The sequence below is a fragment of the Melanerpes formicivorus genome, unplaced genomic scaffold (assembly GCF_026170545.1).
Source record: "Melanerpes formicivorus ecotype bairdi unplaced genomic scaffold, bMelFor1.0.p_v2 SCAF_272, whole genome shotgun sequence".
Taxonomy (NCBI): domain Eukaryota; kingdom Metazoa; phylum Chordata; class Aves; order Piciformes; family Picidae; genus Melanerpes; species Melanerpes formicivorus.
In genome coordinates this window covers 162,501-172,500 of record NW_027142624.1, presented here as the reverse complement: position 1 = coordinate 172,500, position 10,000 = coordinate 162,501, and positions in this window count along the sequence as shown.

Genomic DNA, 10,000 nt, shown 5'->3' with positions numbered 1-10,000 from the left:
CCCCACCGCTGCCGGTTTGCGCGGAGACCCCCACCTTCCCGCCGTTGCCCTCTTGCCGCTACCCCCACCCCCCCCCCGCTGCCGGTTTGCGCGGAGCCCCCCCTTCCCGCCGTTGCCTCTTGCCGCTACCCCCGCCCCCCCCCCCCGCTGCCGGTTTGCGCGGAGCCCCCCCTTCCCGCCGTTGCCTCTTGCCGCTAACCCCCGCCCCCCCCCGCTGCCGGTTTGCGCGGAGCCCCCCCTTCCCGCCGTGCCTCTTGCCGCTACCCCCCGCCCCCCCCCGCTGCCGGTTTGTGCGGAGGCCCCCCTTCCCGCCGTTGCCTCTTGCCGTTACCCCCGCCCCCCCCCGCTGCCCGGTTTGCGCGGAGCGCCCCCGCCTGCCGTTGCCTCTCGCCGCGGCCACCACCGCCCCCTCCACACCCCCGGGCCCCCGTCACCGGTTTGCGCGGAGCCCCCCCTCCCGACGTTGCCTCTTGCCGCTGCTGCCACCCCCAGCTCCCCACACCCCCGGCTCCCGTTAGCGGTTTGCGCGGAGCCCCCCCTTCCCCCCTTCGCGGGCTGCCGCTTCCCTCCCGGGCTGCCCGGCTGCTCTCTAACCCCTGCGACCGAGGCGGCGCTGTTAGGGCGGCCGTGCCGGTGCCCCTTGCCGCAGCTAGCCTCTCGCCGCTGCCCCTCCCGTCCGTCGTCCCCCGTCCCCAAAAACTTGCTGCTCTCCACGCTGGAGCCTGCACGGGGGAGGTTGCGCTCCGCTCCTCCGGCCCTAAAGCCGCCCTCGCCCGCCCCCCCGGCTTGCCGCTTGGCTCGGCTGCCCGCCCGCCCGCTAATCCCCCCAACGCCCCCACCCCAAAAACACCCCAGCCCTACCGCATGCCGCTCCCCCTCTCCCCGCTCTCGCTGACCGCTGCCACCCCCCCCCCACCCCTCCCCCCCGAAACAAACCCCCCAGCCCTACCGCATGCCGCTCCCCCTCTCTCCCTAGCCTGCCCCCCCCGCCGTCGCTTGCTGCCGCCGCCGCCGCCGCCGCCGCCGCCGCCGCCGGGACCCGCCTCGGTCTGGTGGCGCGCGCTCGGAGATCCCCGGCTACCCGTCCGTCCGTCCCTCCCTCCCGCCCCGCCCCGGGGGAGGGCCCGGGGCAGCGCGGGCAGGCGGGGAGCAAAAAAAGGCGCGGGCGCCAAAAAACGTCGGGGTCCCGGGGTGGCGGAGTGGGGCGGCGGCGGGGGCGGCGGCGGGTACACGGCGCCGGGTCCAGGGCGCCGGGTCCAGCCCGTCCCGGGGCGGGGACAGGTGGTGTCGTCCGTCCCCGCCCCCGTAACCTGCTCTGAAGCATCCGCTTCCCGCCGCGGTTCGCCCTCCACCCCCCCGCCGCACACGCAGCTGCCGCTTCCCGCCGCCTCTGCCCCCCGCCCCGGGATCAACCACCCGCCGGGTCCAGCCGGTCCCGGTCCCGGGAACCTGCTCCCGGGGCCAGCCGGAGCCACGCCCCCTCCTCTGACGCTTCCAGCTGCCGCCTCCCCTCCCACCCCCCAAACTCACACTGGCCCTCGCCGGCCCGCCCACCCGCCTACCTGCTTGCCCGCCGCCGCTGGGTGGCGTGCCGGACACTCGCACACAGGTACACAGACAGGGACACAGGGACACAGGCACTCAGGCACACAGGGACACAGGGACACAAGGACACAGGGACACAGGCACTCAGGCACTCAGGCACTCAGGGACACAGGGACACAGGGACACAGGCACTCAGGCACTCAGGGACACAGGGACACAGGGACACAGGGACACAGGCACTCAGGCACACAGGGACACAGGTGGCGGGCCGGAGGCCTCTCTCCACTGTGTGGCAGGGGTCCAAGAGCCACCCCAGCCCAACCCAGAGGGTCTTTTGCACCTCTCTAGAGGCCACCCAGAGACCCCAGGCCGCAGCAGAAGCCTCCCCCGCATGCTCTGCAGGCTTCCGACCCACCCCAGGCCGCACCAGAAGCCTCCCCCGCAAGCTCTGCAGGCTTCCGACCCACCCCAGGCCGCAGCAGAAGCCTCTCCCGCACGCTCTGCAGGCTTCTCAGCCACCCCAGGCCGCAGCAGAAGCCTCTCCCGCACGCTCTGCAGGCTTCTCAGCCACCCCAGGCCGCACCAGAAGCCTCCCCCGCACGCTCTGCAGGCTTCTCAGCCACCCCAGGCCGCAGCAGAAGCCTCTCCCGCACGCTCTGCAGGCTTCTCAGCCACCCCAGGCCGCAGCAGAAGCCTCTCCCGCACGCTCTGCAGGCTTCTCAGCCACCCCAGGCCGCACCAGAAGCCTCCCCCGCACGCTCTGCAGAGGCTTCTCAGCCACCCCAGGCCGCAGCAGAAGCCTCCCCCGCATGCTCTGCAGGCTTCCGACCCACCCCAGGCCGCACCAGAAGCCTCCCCCGCAAGCTCTGCAGGCTTCCGACCCACCCCAGGCCGCAGCAGAAGCCTCTCCCGCACGCTCTGCAGGCTTCCGACCCACCCCAGGCCGCAGCAGAAGCCTCTCCCGCACGCTCTGCAGGCTTCTCAGCCACCCCAGGCCGCAGCAGAAGCCTCTCCCGCACGCTCTGCAGGCTTCTCAGCCACCCCAGGCCGCAGCAGAAGCCTCTCCCGCACGCTCTGCAGGCTTCTCAGCCACCCCAGGCCGCACCAGAAGCCTCTCCCGCACGCTCTGCAGGCTTCTCAGCCACCCCAGGCTGCACCAGAAGCCTCCCCCGCACGCTCTGCAGGCTTCTCAGCCACCCCAGGCCGCACCAGAAGCCTCTCCCGCACGCTCTGCAGGCTTCTCAGCCACCCCAGGCCGCACCAGAAGCCTCCCCCGCACGCTCTGCAGGCTTCTCAGCCACCCCAGGCCGCACCAGAAGCCTCTCCCGCACGCTCTGCAGGCTTCTCAGCCACCCCAGGCCGCACCAGAAGCCTCCCCCGCACGCTCTGCAGGCTTCTCAGCCACCCCAGGCCGCACCAGAAGCCTCCCCCGCACGCTCTGCAGGCTTCCCACCCACCCCAGGCCGCAGCAGAAGCCTCTCCCGCACGCCCTGCAGGCTTCTCAGCCACCCCAGGCCGCAGCAGAAGCCTCTCCCGCACGCTCTGCAGGCTTCTCAGCCACCCCAGGCCGCAGCAGAAGCCTCTCCCGCACGCTCTGCAGGCTTCTCAGCCACCCCAGGCCGCAGCAGAAGCCTCTCCCGCACGCTCTGCAGGCTTCTCAGCCACCCCAGGCCGCACCAGAAGCCTCTCCCGCACGCTCTGCAGGCTTCTCAGCCACCCCAGGCCGCAGCAGAAGCCTCTCCCGCACGCTCTGCAGGCTTCTCAGCCACCCCAGGCCGCAGCAGAAGCCTCCCCCGCACGCTCTGCAGGCTTCTCAGCCACCCCAGGCCCCAACAGAAGCCTCTCCCGCACGCTCTGCAGGCTTCCGACCCACCCCAGGCCGCACCAGAAGCCTCCCCCGCACGCTCTGTAGGCTTCTGACCCACCCCAGGCCCCAACAGAAGCCTCCCCCGCACGCTCTGCAGGCTTCTCAGCCACCCCAGGCCGCACCAGAAGCCTCTCCCGCACGCTCTGCAGGCTTCCGACCCACCCCAGGCCGCAGCAGAAGCCTCTCCCGCACGCTCTGCAGGCTTCCGACCCACCCCAGGCCGCAGCAGAAGCCTCTCCCGCACGCTCTGCAGGCTTCTCAGCCACCCCAGGCCGCAGCAGAAGCCTCTCCCGCACGCTCTGCAGGCTTCTCAGCCACCCCAGGCCCCAACAGAAGCCTCTCCCGCACGCTCTGCAGGCTTCTCAGCCACCCCAGGCCGCACCAGAAGCCTCCCCCGCACGCTCTGCAGGCTTCTCAGCCACCCCAGGCCGCACCAGAAGCCTCTCCCGCACGCTCTTCAGGCTTCCGACCCACCCCAGGCCGCAGCAGAAGCCTCTCCCGCACGCTCTGCAGGCTTCTCAGCCACCCCAGGCCGCACCAGAAGCCTCTCCCGCACGCTCTGCAGGCTTCCGACCCACCCCAGGCCGCAGCAGAAGCCTCTCCCGCACGCTCTGCAGGCTTCTCAGCCACCCCAGGCCCCAACAGAAGCCTCTCCCGCACGCTCTGCAGGCTTCCGACCCACCCCAGGCCGCACCAGAAGCCTCCCCCGCACGCTCTGTAGGCTTCTGACCCACCCCAGGCCCCAACAGAAGCCTCCCCCGCACGCTCTGCAGGCTTCTCAGCCACCCCAGGCCGCACCAGAAGCCTCTCCCGCACGCTCTGCAGGCTTCTCAGCCACCCCAGGCCGCACCAGAAGCCTCTCCCGCACGCTCTGCAGGCTTCTCAGCCACCCCAGGCCGCACCAGAAGCCTCTCCCGCACGCTCTGCAGGCTTCCGACCCACCCCAGGCCGCACCAGAAGCCTCCCCCGCACGCTCTGCAGGCTTCTCCGCCACCACAGGCCGCACCAGAGGATCTTTTGCACCTCTCTGGACGCCACCCAGAGACTCCAGGCCGCACCAGAGGCCCCCCCCCCCAACCATTTACAGGCTGCAGTGCCAGCCTAGGCCCCGCTGGCAGCCTCCCTTGTCTGCTTTGGAAGGCCTCCCATCCACTCCAGACCTGCCTGGAGGCCTCCCTCGACTGCTCCCGGGGCCCTCGAAGCCACCCTAGGCCTTTCTGGAGGACCTGCTCGACCGCTCGGGCGGCTTCTGACGCACCCTCGGCCATCCGGCGCCCAGCAGCTCCCAGGGCCAGGCACCGGCCTCCCCCTCCGGCCGCCCCTGGGGCCGGGGGTGGCTCGGACTCGGCGCCCCCAACGTGTCGTCCCGTCCCCCCCCCGCCCCGCACCGCCGAACATTCGCTGCAGCCGAGGGCTTGCCGCTCGACGCCTACCCCACCCGCCCAGCCCCCCGCTGCGGCCCGGCGCTGCCCCGGCCGCTGCGCCCCGCCTCTCATCGCTCCCCCCACCCGGCAACCGGCCGCCGGGCACGGCAAGTCCCAGGGCAGGGAACAGGTGCTGCCGGGACCCCGTGCTGGCTGCCGGCTTCCCGGGGCTGCCCCGGGCACGGACAGGTCGCCCCCCCCGCCCCGGCGAATGTTCACCGAACCGGCTGCCGGCTGCCTTCGAGCACCCCCCGCCCCCCGCCACTATCGTCCCCCCCCGCCCCCCCTCCGCCTCCGCTGCCGCTTCTCCCCGCACCCCCTCCACTGCCTCCCCCCGCCGCCGGCGAACGAGTCGGCGGATCCGTAGGGTGCCGGGAGCCCGAACGGCGAGCGGCTCCGGCTGCTGCCGGGACCGCGGGGATTCGAGCCGGTCCGGCCGCGGCCGGGACCCCGTGCCGGAAGCCGGCATCCCGGGACGGCCCCGGGACGGCCCCGGTCGCCGGCCGGGTGACGTTCAGCGAAGCGGCTGCCGCCAGTCTTTGGGCCTCCCCCGTGCCGGGGGCCGCGGGGCTTCGAGCCGGTCCGGCCGCGGCCGGGATCCGGGGCCGGACGATGGCTTCCCGGGCCGGTCCCGGTCGCCTCCCGGGTGACGTTCACCGAAGCGGCTGCCGGCTGTCTTCGAGCCCCCCCCCCCCCCTCCGCCTCCGCGGCCGCTTCTGCCCGCACCCCCTCCACTGCCTCCCCCCGCCGCCGGCGAACGAGTCGCCGGATCTGTAGGGTGCCGGGAGCCCGAACGGCGAGCGGCTCCGGCTGCTGCCGGGACCGCGGGGATTCGAGCCGCTCCGGCCGCGGCCGGGACCCCGTGCCGGAAGCCGGCATCCCCGGACAGCCCCGGGACGGCCCCGGTCGCCGGCCGGGTGACGTTCACCAAAGCGGCTGCCGGCTGTCTTCGAGCCCCCCCTTCCTCCGCCTCCGCTGCCGCTTCTCCCCGCACCCCCTCCACTGCCTCCCCCCGCCGCCGGCGAACGAGTCGGCGGATCCATACCGTCCCGAGAGCCCGAGGCGGCGGCACCCAGTGCGGGTCCGGCCGAGGCCGGGACCCCGTGCCTGTCGCAGGCTTCCCGGGACGGCCCCGGAACGGCCGCGGTCGCCGGCCGGGTGACGTTCTCCGAAGCGGCTGCCGGCTGTCTTCGAGCCCCCCCCCCCTCCGCCTCCGCTGCCGCTTCTGCCCGCACCCCCTCCACTGCCTCCCCCCGCCGCCGGCGAACGAGTCGGCGGATCCGTAGGGTGCCGGGAGCCCGAACGGCGAGCGGCTCCGGCTGCTGCCGGGACCGCGGGGATTCGAGCCGCTCCGGCCGCGGCCGGGACCCCGTGCCGGAAGCCGGCATCCCGGGACGGCCCCGGGACGGCCCCGGTCGCCGGCCGGGTGACGTTCAGCGGAGCGGCTGCCGCCAGTCTTTGGGCCTCCCCCGTGCCGGGGCCGCGGGGATTCGAGCCGGTCCGGCCGCGGCCGGGATCCCGGGCCGGACGATGGCTTCCCGGGCCGGTCCCGGTCGCCTCCCGGGTGACGTTCACCGAAGCGGCTGCCGGCTGTCTTCGAGCCCCCCCCCCCCCCTCCGCCTCCGCTTCTCCCCGCACCCCCTCCACTGCCTCCCCCCGCCGCCGGCGAACGAGTCGGCGGATCCATACCGTCCCGAGAGCCCGAGGCGGCGGCACCCAGTGCGGGTCCGGCCGAGGCCGGGACCCCGTGCCTGTCGCAGGCTTCCCGGGACGGCCCCGGAACGGCCGCGGTCGCCGGCCGGGTGACGTTCTCCGAAGCGGCTGCCGGCTGTCTTCGAGCCCCCCCCCCCCCTCCGCCTCCGCTGCCGCTTCTGCCCGCACCTCCTTCACTGCCTCCCCCCGCCGCCGGCGAACGAGTCGCCGGATCCGTAGGGTGCCGGGAGCCCGAACGGCGAGCGGCTCCGGCTGCTGCCGGGACCGCGGGGATTCGAGCCGCTCCGGCCGCGGCCGGGACCCCCGTGCCGGATGCCGGCATCCCGGGACGGCCCCGGGACGGCCCCGGTCGCCGGCCGGGTGACGTTCAGCGAAGCGGCTGCCGCCAGTCTTTGGGCCTCCCCCGTGCCGGGGCCGCGGGGCTTCGAGTCGGTCCGGCCGCGGCTGGGACCCCGTGCCTGTCGCAGGCTTCCCGGGACGGCCCCGGAACGGCCGCGGTCGCCGGCCGGGTGACGTTCACCGAGGCGACTGCCGGCTGTCTTCGAGCCCCCCCCCCCCCCTGCCGGAGCCGCGGGGATACGAGCCGGTCCGGCCGCGGCCGGGACCCCGTGCCGGAAGCCGGCATCCCGGGACGGCCCCGGGACGGCCCCGATCGCCTCCTGGGTGACGTTCACCGAAGCGGCTGCCGGCTGTCTTCGAGCCCCCCCCCCCTCCGCCTCCGCTGCCGCTTCTCCCCGCACCCCCTCCACTGCCTCCCCCCGCCGCCCGCGAACGAGTCGCCGGATCTGTAGGGGGCCGGGAGCCCGAGGCGGCGAGCGGCTCCGGCTGCTGCCGGGACCGCGAGGCTTCGAGCCGGTCCGGCCGCGGCCGGGATCTCGTGCCGAACGTCGTCTTCCCGGGACGGTCCCGGGAGGGCCCCAGTCTCCTCCCGGGTGACGTTCACCGAAGCGGCTGCCGGCTGTCTTCGAGCCCCCACCCCTGCCGTGGCCGCGGGGATTCGCCCCGGTCCGGCAGCTGACGGTTCCCTGTGTCGGACGCCGGCTTCCCGGGACTGCCCCGGGACAGCCCCGGTCGCCTCCCGGGTGACGTTCACCGAAGCTGCTGCCGCCTGTCTTTGTCCCCCCCCCCCCGTGCTCTCCCTCAGGCGGGAGGTAGACGTGCTCTCCCTCGGCGAGTAGACGTGCTCTCCCTCGGCGAGTAGACGTGCTCTCCCTCGGCGAGTAGACGTGCTCTCCCTCGGCGAGTAGACGTGCTCTCCCTCGGCGAGTAGACGTGCTCTCCCTCGGCGAGTAGACGTGCTCTCCCTGGGCGAGTAGACGTGCTCTCCCTCGGCGAGTAGACGTGCTCTCCCTCGGCGAGTAGACGTGCTCTCCCTGGGCGAGTAGACGTGCTCTCCCTGGGCGAGTAGACGTGCTCTCCCTGGGCGAGTAGACGTGCTCTCCCTGGGCGAGTAGACGTGCTCTCCCTGGGCGAGTAGACGTGCTCTCCCTGGGCGAGTAGACGTGCTCTCCCTGGGCGAGTAGACGTGCTCTCCCTGGGCGAGTAGACGTGCTCTCCCTCGGCGAGTAGACGTGCTCTCCCTGGGCGAGTAGACGTGCTCTCCCTGGGCGAGTAGACGTGCTCTCCCTCGGCGAGTAGACGTGCTCTCCGCGGAGATCGCGCTTGTCGCCAAGGGGTCGCTGTTGCGCTCTGCCTCCGCCTACGTCATCGTACAAGCCGGCGTGATTTCTGCGACCTGCCGCTGGGCGGAGGTCGGCTGGTTGTGCGCTCGCGGAGCTGACGGCCCTCCAGTTCCGTATATGAGGGAACGAGTGACGCCGAGCACTCCCAGGGCAGCGCTGCCGAGCGGCTGCTCCAAGCCACCCGCCAGGCGGCTGGGCAGGGGTCCGTCTGGCTTCTCGGTGGCTTTCGCCCGGGTCAGAGAGGGGACCCGCGGGGCCGAACAAAGGCGCGGCGGTTTGGAGCGGCCGCTGGCGCACCCTCAGCGGTGTTGGATGGGTTTCGCTCGTCCGTGAGCCGGAGCCCAGCCCGGGCTCGGCAACGAAAGCGGGGAAAAGAAAAAAAGTTGACGAGTGGCTGGCGCCGGCCACTGCCGAAGTGTGGAACCCCCGAAGCGAAGTTTGCCCGGTGGGGCACGGGGGCAGAGAAAGCCGGGGAGACGTGGTGCCGGCGTCGGTCCCACCAAGAATGGAAAGCAAGCCCGTCCAGGCACGGCGAGAGAGAGCCCGGTAAGGGGCAGAGAGAGTTCCCAGCACTGGACCCTCTTCACGGGGGTTCCCCCCCATGGCCAAAGCCGCAGCCCGCGGGGGCACGGCATCTAAGGGAAAAGCCAGCGGCGGTGACTGGCCACTCGTATGCTATGGAGCCCGGCATGGGGGGAGGAGGGCAAGCCGGTGCCCCAGCACGGCTTCCTCCTGGCTCCAGAGGGGCGCCCCGTGATGGAGATGTAACTCGGTGCAGCTTGAGGGAAAATGCAAGCCCACATTTCGGGGAGGCAGAGGTGCCCTGTGAGCCGGTGCGGCCCGGTGCAGCTTGCCCCCCCCCCCCCCATCTCTGGAGGGCGCCCCGTTTGCTCCTCCGGCGTGTTGCCCGCACGCCGAGCCCCGTGCCTGCTGGCTGCTCCCGAGGGCGGTGGCGGGTGCGCGTGGCTGTGTCTGTCCCAGAAGAGCGAGGCCGTGGGGCCTCCGCTGGCTTCCTTTCCTTCTGTCCTTGTTGATCGATGAGGCCTTTCGGGTCGCGTCGGAAAGGGCCCCCGGCCGGCAGGGCAAGGGCGGTCTTCCTTTCCACTTCGCTTCCCGTCGCGTGTGAGGTGTCGTCCTCGTTCCCCCAGCCCCGAGCGGCTCGAGCGGGGGGGAGCCGTGGCGTTAGCGGCCCGGCGCGTGCCTTGCCGCATCCTCCCCTTTCCACCTCCCCCCCGGCGCTGGGGCAGGGTTCGGGGACCGGTCTACCGCAACCGGCTTTGTGACTGCTGCGTGGCCCCGTGAGTTTTCAGGTGTCCTAAAACGCGTGAGGCGCCGGTGTCGTCCTCGGTTCCGGGTACCCGCGGGTGCCGGCCGCGAGCAGCTGCGTGTGGCGGGGGTTGGCCGAGCCGAGAGCGAGGCGGCGGCGTCGCGAAAGTTAAAAGGGGCTAAAAGCGGCGCCGCGCGTGAGGCCTCACCTGCCCGGGTGGGGTCCCCGAGGGTTCCTCCCTAAATGAAACCTCTAGCCTGAGAAGGGCGGCTTTGTGGCCCGTACCCCCGCCCGCTGCCGAGCGAGCCGCCCCGGCTCTAAGGTCCTGGCGTGCCGGGGGCGCGCCCCGCTTCCGCGGGTCGCTGTCTCCTCTAGCACGTCCCGGTGCTCCCGTGGCAAGGCGGGGAGAGAGACGAGGGCCTTCTCCCCGCCGGGCGTGTCGGTATCGCTCGCTTCCGCTGCTGCTGCCTGAATCGTGCCCGGGATCTGGCAGCCAGGGGCC